This window comes from Periophthalmus magnuspinnatus, chromosome 3 (genome assembly GCF_009829125.3).
Source record: "Periophthalmus magnuspinnatus isolate fPerMag1 chromosome 3, fPerMag1.2.pri, whole genome shotgun sequence".
Lineage (NCBI taxonomy): Eukaryota > Metazoa > Chordata > Actinopteri > Gobiiformes > Gobiidae > Periophthalmus > Periophthalmus magnuspinnatus.
In genome coordinates this window covers 843,118-863,011 of record NC_047128.1, presented here as the reverse complement: position 1 = coordinate 863,011, position 19,894 = coordinate 843,118, and the positions used below count along the sequence as shown (strand labels likewise).

The following is a 19,894-nucleotide window of genomic DNA, read 5'->3' as shown; positions in this document are numbered from 1 at the left end:
ACAAGGCCACAACATCAAGGACAAGGCCCCAACATCAAGGACAAGGCCACAACATCAAGGACAAGGCCCCAACATCAAGAACAAGGCCCCAACATCAAGGACAAGGCCACAACATCAAGAACAAGGCCCCAACATCAAGAACAAGGCCCCAACATCAAGAACAAGGCTCCAACATCAAGAACAAGGCTCCAACATCAAGAACAAGGCCCCAACATCAAGGACAAGGCCCCAACATCAAGGACAAGGCCACAACATCAAGAACAAGGCCACAACATCAAGGACAAGGCCCCAACATCAAGGACAAGGCCCCAACATCAAAAACAAGGCCCCAACATCAAGAACAAGGCCCCAACATCAAGGACAAGGCCCCAACATCAAAAACAAGGCTCCAACATCAAGAACAAGGCCCCAACATCAAGGACAAGGCCCCAACATCAAAAACAAGGCCCCAACATCAAAGACAAGGCCCCAACATCAAGAACAAGGCCCCAACATCAAAAACAAGGCCCCAACATCAAAAACAAGGCCCCAACATCAAGAACAAGGCCCCAACATCAAGGACAAGGCCCCAACATCAAGGACAAGGCCCCAACATCAAGAACAAGGCTCCAACATCAAGAACAAGGCCACAACATCAAGAACAAGGCCCCAACATCAAGGACAAGGCCCCAACATCAAGGACAAGGCCCCAACATCAAGGACAAGGCCCAAACATCAAGGACAAGGCCCTAACATCAAGGACAAGGCCCAAACATCAAAAACAAGGCCCCAACATCAAAAACAAGGCCCCAACATCAAGAACAAGGCCCCAACATCAAGGACAAGGCCCCAACATCAAAAACAAGACCCAAACATCAAAAACAAGGCCCCAACATCAAAAACAAGGCTCCAACATCAAGGACAAGGCCCCAACATCAAGAACAAGGCCCCAACATCAAGGACAAGGCCCCAACATCAAGGACAAGGCCCCAACATCAAGAACAAGGCCCCAACATCAAGGACAAGGCCCCAACATCAAAAACAAGGCTCCAACATCAAAAACAAGGCCCCAACATCAAGAACAAGGCCCCAACATCAAGGACAAGGCCCCAACATCAAGAACAAGGCCCCAACATCAAGGACAAGGCCCCAACATCAAGGACAAGGCTCCAACATCAAGAATAAGGCCCCAACATCAAGGACAAGGCCCCAACATCAAGAACAAGGCCCCAACATCAAGGACAAGGCCCCAACATCAAGGACAAGGCCCCAACATCAAGAACAAGGCCCCAACATCAAGGACAAGGCTCCAACATCAAGAATAAGGCCCCAACATCAAGGACAAGGCCCCAACATCAAGAACAAGGCCCCAACATCAAGGACAAGGCCCCAACATCAAGGACAAGGCCCCAACATCAAGAACAAGGCCCCAACATCAAGGACAAGGCCCCAACATCAAGAACAAGGCCCCTCTCAGACAGTGGAAGAGGTTCTGGAGGTACCAACATGAGGGACACCCCTTCATGGGATGTACCACTAGAACATAACTGAAGTGGCTGATATAAAAAAATCCTACCAGTGGTTTGACAGAGCTGGTCTGAAGGACAGAGGTAGTTGTCCTGGAGCAAACCATGAGAACCAGAGCAACAGAGGTCCAGATCTATCACACCAGACATGACCCAGATCTACCACATCAGACAAGACCCAAGTGTAGACTGTGCAAAGAGGCCCCTGAGACAATCCAGCACATAACTGCAGGTGTCAGATGCTGCAGGGAAACAAACATGGAGCGACATAACCGAATGGAGCCAGAGTCACAGAAACATCTGTGCAGAGAACGGACTGGAGACCCAGAGGTCAAGGTGGGAAACACCTCCAAAGGTCGTGGAGAATGATCCAGCCAAAATCCTGTGGGACTTCAGACACAGACTGACAGAATGGACCGACCGGACACTGTGGAGGTGAAGAAACAACAGAGCAAAGAACCAAGAGAACATCAGGAAAAAGAAACATGAGAAACTCGAGAAACACCAGGGGCTCAAAGAAGAACTGGAGAAGACCTGGAAGGTGAAGACCGTAACCCCCCAACTGGAGCACTGTCTGCATCTAATCAGAAAACATTTTATTGCCAGATAATCAGGAAGTGAGCGTTAGCATGCTAGTTTCCGTTAGCTTACCATGATGGCAAAACTCTGCTATGGTCTCTGAGAGTTGTGTAAAGCGCTTATAAACTCATCTTGGTGAATAATTAGAGTGTTCTGAATGCATAGAGTCAGTGAGGAGCAACTTTGGACCAAACTGTTTAAAATGAACCCGTTTTGTTTTGGTTTTTTCCTGTTTTTCGTGTCAAGTCGACGTCGGGATTATTATGGCAGGACTATTTCTGTCTTTATATCTCAGAATGTAAAATGGTTTATGTCAGGAAGTTGGAGCGGAGGTGTTTTTATAGAAGTGATATTAAATCCGTCAGCTGTGTGCGTTCGGTGATGGATCTGAAAGGCCCGGCCGCCGCAGGAGCCAAACCGAGACGTCCATATGTTTTGAATAAGTCTCTATCTGGACACTTTAAATACGAGTGGATCTGGATCAATATTGACTCAACAAATCTTTAATGGGCCGTTTGTTTGAGGATGAGCTCAGTGTATTTAAACTGTACAGCAGCAGTGTAGTGTCGCAACAACAAGGACGCTAACGACAAACACGGCGTCGTTATGTGGAGATTTTAATGGATTTTAAACCAAATCCTGGCATTTTTAAGACGCTTCTTCTTGTTCTCGTCGCTTCTTCTCGTTGAGCCTCTGAAGTTTTATTTGGACTGATTCATGTTTGAGTTTAATCCATAATAATTCATTTTCAAGACGCCATTTTGTCGATAAATCCCCAATTTCACCTCCACTGTGACACACCCACTGGGTCACACCCACTGGGACACGCCCACTGTGACACGCCCACTGTGATGTACGTAAAGTCAAACTCTTAAACACGACCAATTAACGCTCGGATTGATCACCGAATAACGAACATGTAAATCTCTTTAAATCCCGTTTGCATTTTGCGCTGATGTGTGTATGTGTGTGTCGCCGCGGTAACTGCTGAACATTCCGTCATAGACACACATGCAGACATAATTTTTGAGTTTAAAATGATATTCCATTTTCTAAAAGAAGTGGTTTTGTGGTGTCAAAATCTGCATCAGTGAGTATCAAGCCTTTTCCTTTAGTTTTAAAATAATAACTGACACGCCCACTGGGACACGCCCACTGGGACACGCCCACTGGGACGTCCGCTCTTCCTTCTCCAGTTTTATTTTCTTAATCATTGATACTCGTAGATTCTGCAGCGTCGCGTCGTCATTTTGGTCCAAATGTTTAAAAACGCTCTGCTCTAGTGCGACGTGCATCTGTCCATAGGGGGCGCCACAGCGACACGCCTCTTTATCGTCATGATGATTACGGCGTCTTAAGCTCCTACTGGACGCCGCAGTTTTCTAACTTAAAATCAGCTGGACTTGTTTCTTTTATGAAGTGTTTTTACATGAATATTGTGATTTAAAATGTGTAAATTATAACAGAACGATCCACAGAGTCTTGAACGCCGCCCAAGGTTTATACATTTTTATTTTTTATGAATTTGAAAGACCCTGAGCTATAACCGCTTAATACTACAGAGGTCAAAATCTCAATTAACTTCTTAAGCTGTTCACGGGTCATAATTAGAACCAAAACGTTCATATTTATGTTCGAAATATCACTCCCAGTACTGAAACATTAGCTTTAATAATGAAACGTTAGCTTTAATACTGAAACATTAGCTTTAATAATGAAACGTTAGCTTTAATACTGAAACGTTAGCTTTAATAATGAAACGTTAGCTTTAATACCGAAACGTTAGCTTTAACACCGAAACGTTAGCTTTAATACCGAAACGTTAGCTTTAACACCGAAACGTTAGCTTTAACACCGAAACGTTAGCTTTAACACCGAAACGTTAGCTTTAATACCGAAACATTAATACTGAAACATTAGCTTTAATACTGAAACGTTAGCTTTAATACTGAAACATTAGCTTTAATACTGAAACATTAGCTTTAATACCGAAACATTAGCTTTAATACCGAAACATTAGCTTTAATACCGAAACATTAATACCGAAACATTAGCTTTAATACCGAAACATTAGCTTTAACACCGAAACGTTAGCTTTGATACCGAAACGTTAGCTTTGATACCGAAACGTTAGCTTTGATACCGAAACGTTAGCTTTGATACCGAAACGTTAGCTTTGATACCGAAACGTTAGCTTTGATACCGAGACATTAGCTTTAATACCGAGACGTTAGCTTTAACACCGAAACGTTAGCTTTAACACCGAAACATTAGCTTTAATACCGAAACATTAGCTTTAATACCGAAACATTAGCTTTAATAATGAAACATTAGCTTTAATACCGAAACATTAGCTTTAATACCGAAACATTAGCTTTAATACCGAAACATTAATACCGAAACATTAGCTTTAATACCGAAACATTAGCTTTAACACCGAAACGTTAGCTTTGATACCGAAACGTTAGCTTTGATACCGAAACGTTAGCTTTGATACCGAAACGTTAGCTTTGATACCGAAACGTTAGCTTTGATACCGAAACGTTAGCTTTGATACCGAGACATTAGCTTTAATACCGAGACGTTAGCTTTAACACCGAAACGTTAGCTTTAACACCGAAACATTAGCTTTAATACCGAAACATTAGCTTTAATACCGAAACATTAGCTTTAATACCGAAACATTAGCTTTAATACCGAAACATTAGCTTTAATACCGAAACATTAGCTTTAATACCGAAACATTAGCTTTAATACCGAAACATTAGCTTTAATACCGAAACATTAGCTTTAATACCGAAACGTTAGCTTTGATACCGAAACGTTAGCTTTGATACCGAAACGTTAGCTTTGATACCGAAACGTTAGCTTTGATACCGAAACGTTAGCTTTGATACCGAAACGTTAGCTTTGATACCGAGACATTAGCTTTAATACCGAGACGTTAGCTTTAACACCGAAACGTTAGCTTTAACACCGAAACATTAGCTTTAATAATGAAACATTAGCTTTAATACCGAAACATTAGCTTTAATACCGAAACATTAGCTTTAATACCGAAACATTAGCTTTAATAATGAAACATTAGCTTTAATACCGAAACATTAGCTTTAATACCGAAACATTAGCTTTAATACCGAAACATTAATACCGAAACATTAGCTTTAATACCGAAACATTAGCTTTAACACCGAAACGTTAGCTTTGATACCGAAACGTTAGCTTTGATACCGAAACGTTAGCTTTGATACCGAAACGTTAGCTTTGATACCGAAACGTTAGCTTTGATACCGAAACGTTAGCTTTGATACCGAGACATTAGCTTTAATACCGAGACGTTAGCTTTAACACCGAAACGTTAGCTTTAACACCGAAACATTAGCTTTAATACCGAAACATTAGCTTTAATACCGAAACATTAGCTTTAATACCGAAACATTAGCTTTAATACCGAAACATTAGCTTTAATACCGAAACATTAGCTTTAATACCGAAACATTAGCTTTAATACCGAAACATTAGCTTTAATACCGAAACATTAGCTTTAATACCGAAACATTAGCTTTAATACCGAAACATTAGCTTTAATACTGAAACATTAGCTTTAATACCGAAACATTAGCTTTATTTAGATTTATTTAGATTATTTACAGACTGATTTTGGTCCAAAATGTCTCATAATATTTGAACTTGTCCTTATCCCAGGCTGTTCAGTCTGATGTGAGAGAAATAACAGTTACATAACACAACTGTACCTCTTGTGTAATAAACAGACTGTTTATATAAATGGACATAGCTAACCCGCTAGCCGCCGCGTTCAGAACAGGAAGTGTAAAAATACTCGAGTAAAAGTATTAAAGGAGCTGTTTAATTGTGCACTTTATGTACTTTTAATGTTTCCTCACACACACAGACCTGGAGTTGTGTTTTTTTGTTTCATTGTCACACGTTTAACACACAAACCTGCAGATTTAGGATGAGTTCTTAGTTCGAGGCTAACGCTAACGCTAACGGCCGGAACAGGTGATGACAGAGCGGGATGTAGATATTTCAAAATGGCGCTGGTAAAAATGTGCAAGTCAACGCCAGAACAGAATTACACGAGAACTTTAATAAAACACTATTATTTTGTGTTTAAAATAACATTTTTTTGTCTAAATGTGCTTTTTTTTCAACATTGTGGTGTCAAAATCAGTGCAAAGTATCAACATTATTTTAAATTTTAGTATCTCGACTACAATAAATACGAACATTCAAAAAACAGACATGGCGAGCATTAAAATGACCGTTCTCATTTGGCCACGCCCACTTTTGATTCTAGTTTCGCTTCAAAAATCTGATAAAAAGTCGGTTTATTTGTTTAAACCTGGAGTTGTGTTTTGTTTCATTCTCACATGTTTAACGCACAAACCTGCAGATTTATAACAGAAAACACTCTGTTCCACCTTGTGATGTCATCATGTGGTGATACAGGAAGTGCTCCACTGTGTTTTTAAACTCCACACACCTTCATTTATAGAATCATCTGGATCATTTCAGTCCGGGAAATCCTCGCAAATCTCGACTGAACTAAAGGTAAAAGGAGCTGTTAATGTGAAAACTGCCACTTGATGACATCACAAGGTGGAAGTTTCGAGGTTTAGAGATGAGACAAACTAATAATAAAGTGTGACTCAAACATGTGAATGAAACAAAACACAAAAAATGTAAACTGCACAAAAACACGATGGATCGTTTTCTGTTTGTGCCTCAGACAAAGTGAATCATCATGAATCTTAAGACTCTGCTGCTCTTGAATGTGGCACAGACCTCAGAGCCTAATGGGATCAGGTGCCCGGCTGTGATGTCATCGTGACCTCATTCTGGGTGCACCGGGTCAGACGCTGGGTCAGACGTTGGGTCACACGTTGGGTCAGAAACCGGGTCAGACACTGGGTCACACGTTGGGTCACACGTTGGGTCACATGTTGGGTCAGACACTGGGTGAGACGCCAGGTCAGACGTCCAGACAAGACTTTTCTATTTTTACGATAGAAACAATTTTTGTATTTAAATGTTTTTTTTTATTTTTTTGTGTTTTTTAAATTTATTTAAATGTTGTTTTTTAATGTATTTAATTTTTTTATGTATTTAAATGTTTTTTTTATGTTTTTAAATGTTGTTTTTTATGTATTTAAATGTTTTTTTTAAATCTATTAAAATGTTTTTTAAATGTTTTTAAATGTTTTATGTGACTCAATCCACCACCTGTTTGTGCAACTTTAAAATAAAAAACTGTAGAGAGAAGGAGAGGAGGAGAGAGGAGGAGAGAAAGAGGAGAGAGGAGGAGAGGAGCAGAGAGAAAGAGGAGAGAGGAGGAGAGGAGCAGAGAGAAAGAGGAGAGAGGAGGAGAGGAGCAGAGAGAAAGAGGAGAGAGGAGGAGAGAAAGAGGAGAGGAGGAGAGGAGAGAGGAGAGAGGAGGAGAGGTGAGGAGCAGAGAGAAAGAGGAGAGAGGAGGAGAGAGAAAAAGGAGGAGAGAAAGAGGAGGAGGAGCAGAGGAGGAGCAGAGGAGGAGCAGAGGAGGAGCAGAGGAGGAGCAGATCTCTGACTCCAGATCTCCTGATCGTCTCGTCTAAAAATTGTGTCTCTAGAACAAATGGAACAAAATGTTTAGTTTATTTTTATTTCACAAAAATAGAATCGATCTGAAGGAAAAACTGGACAGAGTCAGAGAAGAAACTTTAATAATGAGACAAACATTTACACACCTGAGCCTGGATTTAGATTTAAATGTTTAAATGTTTAAATGTTGAAGTGGATTTATTTTAGGTTTATTTGATTATGAGATTTAAGTTCAAACGTCGACACATTGAGTTTTATTGTTGTATTTTGTCCTACATGAGCTCACATACTGTGTATTAAAGACACACTACGGAACTTTCCACGTGTAGAGTCTGCCTCCTGCTCGTCTCCATGGAGATGTGAGCCGTTTGCCTTGAATAATCCTCATTACAGCATTAAACTTGTATCTCTGTGGAGCCAAACAGGTGATGCTGCCAGAATTACAGGTCTAGTCTGCGGAGAGGCGAGCAAGACAAACACATTTAACTGAACAAACGGTAAATATAAAGTTTCATAGTGTAGCATTAAAGCCACAGACTGTAACTTTTTTTTTTTTTTTTTTCATTTTGGTTGTTTCTTGTCCTTCCCGTGCGTGAGCTCGCATTTCCACAAACCCGACTCTTATTCAGCCTGCTTGTTTCCATGGAAATGCTGTTCCTTTGGCCATAATGTTCCACAGTACGGCATAAAACTCACACATCTCTATAAGAAATGTCCCAGAGTTTAGTTTTAACTTTCTGTTTCCATGGAATCAGACGCTGACGAGCCGCCTCCAGAAAGTTACACACTGTGGCTTTAGTTCAAATACACTTCTCTGTTTTATTTCCAGCCTGTAGCCGTGACGACGAGCTGTAACACAGAGCAGGGCAATCACGCCTGGCTCATCCGGGTCAAAGGTCACGCCCTGCTTTAGCATTAGCGTCTGCGGCGGAAGAGTGTGGCCTTGTTCCAGTGTTTGTATTTATAGAGCAGAGAAAACAGAGACACAAGGGGGCGCTAGACACAGGACAGCTCTGAAGAAAGGGTCAAACGGAGAACAGCAGAAAAAGAGTTTACCGTAAATTTCGGATTATAAGCCGCTACTTTTTTTCCACGCTTTGAACCCTGCGGCTTTTACAGCAGTGCGGCTTATATATGGAATTTTACTGGATAACGGCCCCTGGGGGGCGCTCTCTAGCTGTAAACGTAAAAGTGAGACAGACGTGGGGAAAGATTCTGCTCTGAAGAATTCACTAGTTTTGATTTTGAACGATCATTTTGCGCATCATGAAATGGATATGATGCAGTTTTTAAGATAAAGAAACAGAAAGGAAACAGAGCAGGGGTCGGCCTTTAACACGCAAAGAGCCATTTGGACCCACTTTCCACGTAAAATAAAACACTGGGAGCCGCAAATACTTTTTGACATCTAAAATGAAGATAACACTGTATAATAACAATAATGTAACGGAATAATGTAGGTTTTACTTTCACGGACAAACCTTCTACACGTGGCAGATAAATATGGCAAAAACAACTTAAGTGCATTAAAAAAATACAACTCACCAAACCGCTGCATCATGCGATTATGTCTACTCTACTCCGCAGTTTCTTTAAAAAAACAACAACAAAAAAACTCGTAGCGTATCGTTTAATCCCAGGTGCTTATTCTCCATGTGCCAAAGCAGTTTTGAAGGTTTCATTGCCTTATTTGCTTTTCCCGTATGTTACGCAGAGCGGACTGTGCGCGTGAGTCACCTGCAGCGACAAACCCAGATTTTAAGTAGGCATTGTCTGTTAAATTTATCTTTCTTTTTCTTGGAGGTCGTAGTCTCTTCTTCTGGCTCCTCAGTTGTCCTTTCCCCCTTTGTTAAAAGCTCTCCAAAGACTTTTGTTTTGGCTCATTTTCACTCGCTTGTGGCTCTAGTTTTGTGCGTCGTGTCTGATGTGTTATACGTGAAACGTCATCGCGGAGACAAGAGCAGATAATAAACTTGCTACTACATCAAATAGATTTCTGTGGCGATTTCCAGCAGGATTTTCATGATACATCTACGGACGAGCTTATTAGTGTGTCATTAGGGACGGGCCAAAGTTGCTCCTGACCCCTGTGCGCACAACGTCTGAAAATCAGGGCTCTTTACGCAGGACTGTGAGCTGTGTGTGTGTCAGTTCCCAAGCCACGCAGAGCCGCAGTATGAGGCTGAAAGAGGCGCATACGGCTCCGGAGCCGCGAGTTGCCGACCCCTGAAATAGAGCCACTGCACGTAAGCTCGACATCAATGAATCCAACTTGGTCAATGTAAAAAGACGACAAAAGTTTTCAGAGGAAATAAAAGCAGATTTTCCGTGTTGGTGCAGCTTTATTTTCTAAACCTGCAGATGTGTTCATCCCGTGTTGTTGTCGTGTTGGTGCCAATTTTCAGGCACAGTTTAAAAAAAAGCGTGTCGGTGCAGCGTCTTTCTGTGTAAATGTCTCATGTTACAATATGAAAACCTGCGGCTTTTATTCAGGTGCGGCTTATATATGTACAAAATTGATTTTTTCTTCAAATTTAGCTGGTGCGGCTTATATCAAGGTGCGCTCTGTAGTCCGAAATTTACGGTAGTTTATGTTCGGTTTATTTGGTTTAAAAAGGCTCACATTTTTATTTTTTAATAAAATAAAAATAAAGAAAAAAATAAATAAATACATAAATACATAAAATAAAAATAAATTAAATAAAAATTAAATTAAATTAAACAAAAATTAAAAAAGAAATAAAATAAAATAAAGAAAAAATAAAATAAATACATACATTAAAATAAAATAAAAATAAATAAAATAAAAATTAAATTAAACAAAAATTAAAATTAATAAAATAAAATAAATAAATACATAAAATAAAAAAATAAAATAAAATAAAAATTAAATTAAATTAAACAAAAAACAAATAAATAAAATAAAATAAAGAAACAAAAACATAGTGTCCAAAAGGATTGGGTCAAAAATATTTCTTTTGTAAGTTCTCCTCGGACAGAAACAGGTCAAAGTTTATCACACAAACTGAATCCATGTTAGAACGATGTTTGTGCATCAAACACAGACCTGGAGTTGTGTTTTGTTTCATTCACACATGTTTGAGTCACTTTATTATTAGTCTGTAACATCTACAAAGATCAAAATGCGACGTTCCACCTTGTGATGTCATCAAGTGGGAGTTTTCAAGTGAACAACCTTCTTTTACCTTTAGCTCAGTAGAGATTGCCAAGTATAGAGCTAAAATGATCCAAATGATTCTATAAATGAAGGTGTGTGGAGTTTAAAAACACAGTGGAGCACTTCCTGTATCACCACACGATGACATCACAAGGTGGAACAGAGTGTTTGCAGTTTGAGAGAAAAAGAACTCAGCCTAAATCTGCCGTTTTGTTTGTGTGAATGAAACAAAACATAACTACATTTCCTTAACTCGTTTATTTGTTTATTTTGAGCAAGTCACAAAACAAAAAGAAAAAAAAAATCTGCACATATCAAAGTTTGAAGTATTTAAATAAACCTTCTCTTCACTCCGACACGTCTCTCGTCACAAACACGGCTCAGACGCTTGTTTTTAGTTTCCTTTTCACCTTCTACACAAACAAAATAATTGACAATTTTCAGAAACAGCCTTTTACTCGACTGGACGATGCTTCTGTTCAGTTGACAGAGTGAAAATTTAAAAGGATTCTACCCGGACGACAAAAACACTAAATTATTTGGAAATTCTAACAACAAGTCCCTCACTGAACAAAACAAAAGGTTAAATTACATCACCATGGAGCGAACAGCAGCCGCCATTTTGGGTCTGGGAGTAAGTTTTCCATTTGTTTTCCTCATAGACTTTTGGGAAAATTCAGATATTAAAGGTTCAAAGACTGAAAAACATTGTGTCCTGCGTCCCTATTGGCTGTTGGACTGTAGACCATTGTGTCGTGCGTCCTGATTGGCTGTTGGACTGTAGACCATTGTGTCGTGCGTCCTGATTGGCTGTTGGACTGTAGACCATTGTGTCGTGCGTCCTGATTGGCTGTTGGACTGTAGACCATTGTGTCGTGCGTCCTGATTGGCTGTTGGACTGTAGACCATTGTGTCGTGCGTCCTGATTGGCTGTTGGACTGTAGACCATTGTGTCGTGCGTCCTGATTGGCTGTTGGACTGTAGACCATTGTGTCGTGCGTCCTGATTGGCTGTTGGACTGTAGACCATTGTGTCGTGCGTCCTGATTGGCTGTTGGACTGTAGACCATTGTGTCCTGCGTCCTGATTGGCTCGGTGAATCTGGGTCAGGTATTCCACAAAAAAAAGCTTTGTTAAATTTTTCTCAAAAGTCATCGCTGAAGAAATATGCAAATTCTTGTGGATTTTATGGATCTACATCGTTATTTGTTTCATTTTTTGTGACGGGAGCACACAGCACGAGTCACACGTGTGTTTGGGGTTTACAGATTTGGCAGAACACTAACATTAAACTTTCATATTGTCCTGCGGGCCACAAAATATTGTCTCGCGGGCCGCAATGGGCCCTCGAGCCGCAAGTTTGAGACTCCTGATATATAATAATTGTAAAAAATAAAGCTGATACTTTGCGGGTTTCGTCCGTTGCCGGTTATTTTTAGAACGTGACCCCCGCGATAAACCAGGGACCAGTGTAATCTTTAATCTCTTATTTTCAAGACGCCATTTTGTTGATCGACCCCCGTTTAGCCTCCACTGTGCCACGCCCACTGTGACACGCCCACTGGGACACGCCCACTGTGACACGCCCACTGGGACGTCCGCTCTTCCTTCTCCAGTTTTATTTTCTTAATCGTTGATACTCGTTGATTCTGCAGCGTCGCGTCGTCATTTCGCCACAAACTTTTAAAAACGCTCTGCTCTAGTGTGACGTGCATCTGTCCATAGGGGGCGCCACAGCTACACGCCTCTTTATCGTCATGACGTTTACGGCAACGTCGGCTCCTATTGGACGCCGCAGTTTTCTAACTTAAAATCAGCTTGAACTGTTTCTTTTATTAAGTCGTTTCAGATGAATATTGTGATTTAAAACGTGTAAATTATAACAAAACGATCCACAAATGTCACAGATTATAATTAATATTTTTTCTTTGGAAAGTTTATGAGAAAACGAACGAGAAAAGGACGGTCAGAACGCGGTGTACTTGGTTAAATTCTGTACTAACACTCGTGAACGCTGCAAACAAAAGGCGAATCTAACTCCTCGAACATTAAAACGACTCGTGTTCACAATATTAAAACGTTCGTATTGAAACATAAACCTTGACAGTTTTAAAACACACACCCACGGTCCTGTCACTGCGCGTTCAAACGGCCCCATTGTGGCCCAGGTACCGCAGTTTGGGAATGGCCGTCCTTCATAACGAGGCGGTCGACGGAATAACAACGACGGTCTAAAACGCGCCTGTCCATGTTAAACAGTTCCCAAAGAGAGGAATCAGAAAGGCGTTTTAGAGGTCACAGAGACAAAGCACTTTCCGCTAATTAAAATTCTCATTGAGCATAATTTGAAATGTCAAATTTACATAGACTGTTGGAAAAGCAGTTGGTTTATATAATTGGGGCCGTCGTCACAAAAGTGTCTAATTTTCTCATCCTGGAGGTCACTGTGACATCTCTGTGCGGTGACGTTTTCACACGCTCTGCCTCGTTTTACGCCTTAAAAATGAAAAAAAAAAATCAGAGCTGGTTCAATTTAAACAGTTTGTAGTTTGGTCTAAAGTTTCTCTTCACTTAACTCGAGCATTCAGAGCATAAGTATTCACCTGGATGAGTTTATAAGGGCTTTTCACCACTTTAAGACACCAGAGCGTTTCAGGTTGCCACGACGGTAAAGCTAACTCTAACTAGCATGCTAACATAATCATTTTGACCTCAAGAGTTGCGTTTACGTTGTGTCTGTACTGGGACGACACATTAGACTGTGTATGTGTCGTATTTTCTGGAGTCGCACTTTTTCATAGTCTCTCCGGGGGTGTGTCTTATACTCAGACGCGACTTATACGTGAAATATTAAAATCTAGCACATCTTCATCTTCATCAGAGTGGGTGGAGTTATTTTGATTGTTTTTGTGTGTGTGTTTGTTTTTTTTTGTTTTTTTTTAGTTTTTTATTTTTTATTTATTTTGAGTTTATTTATTTATTTGTTATTTTGAAGTTTTTTTGTTAGGTCATTTTGAGTTTTTTTTTTTTTTTTGAAGGTTTTTTCAATTCTTTTGAGTGTTTTTAGTTATTTTCGAGTTTTTTTTTTGTTATTTTGAGTTCTTTTTTTTTTTTTTGTGTTATCACTAGAAGCAGACTTGTGTTTTAATTACAGTAAAATAGAGGATGTTTTGTGCTTAAAGGACGACTGTGTCACTTTTCTGACGGTGCAGATGGAGGTCAGCTTAGAATGTTAATTTTTGTCTTTTTTTTAAAGTTATTTTGAGTTTATTTTTTTGTTATTTTGTGTTTATTTTTTTGTTATTTTGTGTTTGTTTTTTGTTTTGTTTTTTTTGTCATTTTGACTTCATTTATTTTTTTCAGTTCTTTTGGGGTTTTTTGTTTGTTTTTTTAGTTATTTTGAGTTGTTTTTATTATTTTGAGTTCATTTATTTATTTGTTATTTTGAAGTTTGGTTTTTTTTAGGTCATTTTGAGTTTTTTGTTTTTTTTTATTTTGAAGGTTTTTTTTTATTTTGAGGGTTTTTTGTGTTTGTTTTTTTATTATTTGTTTTTTTTGTGTTAAAACTAGAAGCAGACTTGTGTTTTAATTACAGTAAAATAGAGGATGTTTTGTGCTTAAAGGACGACTGTGTCACTTTTCTGACGGTGCAGATGGAGGTCAGCTTAGAATGTTAATTTTTGTCTTTTTTTTAAAGTTATTTTGAGTTTATTTTTTTGTTATTTTGTGTTTATTTTTTTGTTATTTTGTGTTTGTTTTTTGTTTTGTTTTTTTTGTCATTTTGACTTCATTTATTTTTTTCAGTTCTTTTGGGGTTTTTTGTTTGTTTTTTTAGTTATTTTGAGTTGTTTTTATTATTTTGAGTTCATTTATTTATTTGTTATTTTGAAGTTTGTTTTTTTTTAGGTCATTTTGAGTTTTTTGTTTTTTTTTTATTTTGAAGGTTTTTTTTTATTTTGAGGGTTTTTTGTGTTTGTTTTTTTATTATTTGTTTTTTTTGTGTTAAAACTAGAAGCAGACTTGTGTTTTAATTACAGTAAAATAGAGGATGTTTTGTGCTTAAAGGTCGACTGTGTCACTTTTCTGACGGTGCAGATGGAGGTCAGCTTTGAATGTTCCGCAGTGTAGCATTAAACTTGTATCTTATTCAGTTTCAAATGTTTTTATTGCTCATAACTCTGACAAAGACCCTCGATGTCAGAGTCTACAGATGGGTCCTTGGGCGCCCCCTGATCCTGACGGGCTGGTAAAGGACGGGTCAAATGCAGAGAACAAACGTCGCTTAACTGAAGTACTTAAAGTGTAAAGTAAAGAAGCGTCAAACTCAAATTCAAACTGGGTCAAAATAAAAAAAAAAAACAGATGAATTCACGGGTCAAACTCAATATTTACTGAAAAATTGTCTCTTTTCAAGCTTGATATTCCAAACATTTGAGACATTAAATTTGAAATAAAAGACACATCAGTAGAATAATTTTCTTTTTAATAAATAAAATAAATTATGTCTCTATCTGTAGGCCTTTCAAGTTCCTTTTTAAATTAAACCTTTTTTTCACAAGCCAAAAAATATATATATATATACACCATATCTTCCGGACTATAAGTGGCTCTGGAGTCTTAGTCAAAAAATGCATAATAATTAAGAACTTATATTCCACGTATAAGTCACTGCACATGTTTTTAACCACTACCCTCCCCTTTTAATGTTTTATTTTTGGATTTGTGAATTGTGTTTGTGTTTTATGTGTTTCACTGAAGCTGCCTGTCCAGGTCGTCGCTGTAAATGAGAAGTTGTTCTCAATTGACTCACCTGGTTAAACATCGAATAAATAAATAAATAAAGTCACGTCTGAGTATAAGTCGCACACCCGGACAAACTATGAAAAGAAAAAGTGCGACTTATAGCCCAGAAAATACGGTACACATGTAATTTCATTCACTGAAAATTCAACTTTCAAACTAATAACAGTCCAAACGTGGGAGTAGAAAAAGTGCACAGAGAAAAAACATATATTCAACCTCAATTTACTCTGATTTTCTCTGTGCATTGGTCTCGACTGCACATCACCAAACTAGCAAAGCGTTCCTTGATTTGTAGTATTAGCGGTGTGTACCGGCGGGCAGCTAATGCACTTTTAATCTGATCGCACGGGCCAAATATAATTACACCGTGGGCCAGATTCAGCCCCCGGTCCTGAGGTTTGACATATGTGTTCTAATCTGATGACTCCATAGATTGTGTATGTAAATGGATGTAGCTAACCTGCTAGCTGCGGCGTTCCAAACAGGAAGTGAGTGTAGGCGCACTTCCAGCTCCATCAACTCTAAAAAAACACAACTCCAGGTTTGTTTTTGAGGAGGAAACAGCTTCATAATCCGACCTAAAGCTCAGAACAGTCCGTTTTGTGTGATATAAGACCCTCAGCTCAGCTCTCGTGTCTTAATTTGGTCGCTAACACCCGCGTAAAGGCAGAGTATTGATACGTGAAGCGTTTGGCGGCGTCTCCGAGCTCTGACCTACTGAACCACTTTGTCCTTTTGCATATTGATGAGCGCTGCATTAGTGTAGAGCTCTGTCTGCTCTGTACACACGACTTCATATCAGTCTGACCTGGTTCTGCTCCTCTGCTTCTGCTTTTTCTCCATCTCTCACTCTCTATCCCCCTCTTTTTCTCTCCTTATTCCCTGATATAATGTTATTTTTAACTCAAACTAACAGTAAAATATTCAAATGTTCCATGGAGTCTTATATCAGTCCTGATATAGAACAAGAACATGTAAAATTATTCAGAAAAAATATCGGTATCACTTTCTTCCAGTTCAGCTCCTTTCTTTCCTCCTCTCTTCTCTCCTTCCATCATCTCATCTCCTCCCTCTCTTCTCTCATCTCTTCTTTTTCCTCTAAACTAAATTAAATAAATACACAAAAAAACACACAAAACTGTACAGTACAACTTCACAAACCTGACGCGATGTGCAGTAGTTTCATTAGTGGGATGCAGCTGAGTGTGTTGTGATACTGCTCTAAAGGGGGAGTGACTTAGCACAGAGAGCAAACGTTGTCAGACTTGGCGTTGATGAACCGATGGTGCGACGTTGGAGGCGTCGGTCCTCGATATAATTATATTTGCCCCGTGAGATAATATCAAACATGTATTAGAGCTGACCCGCCGCGTCAGTATAGCACATGCCCTGCTAATACTACAAATCCCAGAATGCTTTGCAAATACGTTAGCGACTGACACTTGACACTTTAGCATCTGCTCCTGTCGCCTCACTCACATTTAATCCAGCTCTTCTGAAAAACATGCAGATGTTGTTGAAATGTTACAATAAATATTTAGTTTGACCCAAGATTTAGTCACAGGTTTTTTTAATTTTGGCCCTCGGTTAATTTGAGTTTGACCACAGACGGTTTATATAAATTAACATAGCTAACCTGTTAGCCGCCGCGTTCTAAACAGGAAGTGAGCATGAGCGCAACCCTCTACATGATCCTGGGGTTTTTATTTCACTATTGTGTCTGTAAATCAAGATCTGAACATTAATAACAGACAAATCAGACATGTTTTATCTCATTTTATTAAGTTATTTTGAGTTTTTTGTGTTTTGTTTTAGTTATTTTGGGGATTTTCTTTTTTTGCATTTTTTTTTTTTTTTTTTTTGTAGGTCATTTTGAGTTAATTTACTTATTTTTGGTTATTTTGAGTTTTTTTCAGTTTTTTTTATGTTTTTGTTATTTTGACCTTTTAAATTTTAGACTTTTTTTTTGTAATTTTGACTTTTTTATTTTTTATTTATTTATTTATTTTTTTTAGCTTATTTATTTATTTTTTAAACTGTCCCCTCTCTTTGTCTCTGCTGCTTCAGACTCATTCTGGTCTTAAATGTTCGTATTAACCCTCTACATGATCCTGGGGTTTTTATTTCACTATTGTGTCTGTAAATCAAGATCTGAACATTAATAACAGACAAATCAGGTCCTTCTTTCCCCGAGGTCGCTCCTGTTAGCGTTAGCAACAGCCCTTCTCCTGATTGGCTCTTTGGTTGCTATGACACTCGTCTGTACCTGCTCCGGCCTCGATGAGCTTCATTTGGAGCTGAACTCTGTGGGTGACGTCACACTCGCTCAGTCCACTTCTTTCTGGAGTCTGTGGTTAAATCCCGTCTTTAAACCTAATGAAACCGCCCTCTCTCCCTCCTCCTCCTCTCCTTCCCTTCTTGCCTCTCTCTTCTCTTCTTCCTCCTGTATAAATTGTTGTTCTTGCTCTTGATTTAAAGCTGATGAAACACAGCTCTGGTTGGCCGTGATGCCTGGCTGACCACAGAAACATGGCTTTTGGTAATTACAAAGTTGAGCCGAACACCGTCCCGCAGAGAAAGTGCTGAGTCCGGGATCTGAACTCAACCGGGACCGAGAACGGCGAGGAACACCAGGAAACTGACGAGGAGAGACAGCGGCGAGCGGAGCCAGAACAGTTTATCAAGCAGTTTACAGAGCTAGGTTTAAAGAGCCACATGACACTATCCTCATCACACACACACACACACACACACACACCTGGAGCACGGTTTGGTTTCACTCACATACGTTTAACACACAAACTCTAAACGTGAAACTACCACTTGATGACATCACAAGGTGGAACGTCGCATTTTGAGCTTTGGAGGTGTAGCAGACTGATAATAAAGTGACTCAAACATGTGTGAATGAAACAAAACACAACTCCAGGTGTGTTTTTGACGCACAAACATCGTTCTAACGTGGATTAAAGAGTCAGTTTTGTGTGATAAACTTTAACCTATTTCAAGAGATGTCTGAGGAAAACTGACAAAAGAAATGTTTTTGACCCAGTCTTCTCATATTTTTACTTTGATCCTGACGTCATTGCTTTTCTTTTCTTATCTTTTGTATGTTATGTTTTGGTGTGTTATGTTATGGTTTGGTATGTTATGGTTTGATATGTTATGGTTTGTTATGTTATGGTTTGGTATGTTATGGTTTGATATGTTATGGTTTGTTATGTTATGGTTTGATATGTTATGGTTTGATATGTTATGGTTTGGTATGTTATGGTCTGATATGTTATTTTATGGTTTGGAATGTTATGTTATGGTTTGATATGTTATGGTTTGGTTTTTCTTTTTTATGTTTTTTGTCAGTTTGTGTCATATAGGAGGTTTAAGAATAAATATATTCATGGTTAGTTTGAATTTATGAGTAAATTATTTAAGAAAACTTTAGAACAAGCTAAACAGAATCACATTGACAGGATTCATCACATACATATTGGTGATCACAGCAGAGTGGCAATAACAGTAATAGTAGTAGTGTTGTAATAGTAGTAGTAGTAGTAGTGATAGTAGTAGTAGTAGTTATAATAGCATAGTAATAGTAGTAGCAGTAGTGGCGTCAGTAGTAGTAGTTGTAGTAGTAGTGGTTGCAGCAGTAGTAGTACTAGTAGTAATAGAAGTAGCCGTAGTTCCTGTAGTAGGTGAAGCAGCAGCAGTAGTAGTAGTAGTCATTTCCTTAAATACTTTCAATCTGTCCACTTATATAACATGTCAAACTCAAGGCCCACGGGCAAAATGTGGCCCTCCGCATCATTTTATGTGGCCCTCGACAGGGTAAATTAAAGGTATGATGGTCTTAAAATGTCGTTTTATCAGGAGGTACGCAGTTACACAGCCACATTTTTACATCTAGGCAAATACATATGTAATATTTGTAATTTGAATAAGTAATAAATACAGAAAGTTAATTAAAAAGTAGTTAGATTTATTTTACATCTGGTCCTTTGAGAGCAGTCATTTTACTGATGTGGCCCTCGGTGAAAATGTGTTTGACAAACCTGACTTATATCAACAAAAATATATTCAAATGCACTGACTCGATGGTTCTCAGTTGGTTCAGGTTTATTTTAAGACGCCTTCAGGGAAACGCAAAAAAGACAGAAAAAATAGTAATAGTATAAATAACTACAAGCAGTTTTCATCATGGAAAAATAATAAAAGAAGAAGCAGTTCTGTAG

At 38.8% G+C, this 19,894-nt stretch overlaps 1 protein-coding gene across 1 annotated transcript in view; it reads right to left on the bottom strand.

The window, feature by feature from the left end:
• Positions 1–19,894, bottom strand: part of efl1 (elongation factor like GTPase 1) — a 189,007-nt gene that overhangs the window by 31,054 nt on the left and 138,059 nt on the right. The window lies entirely within an intron of this gene.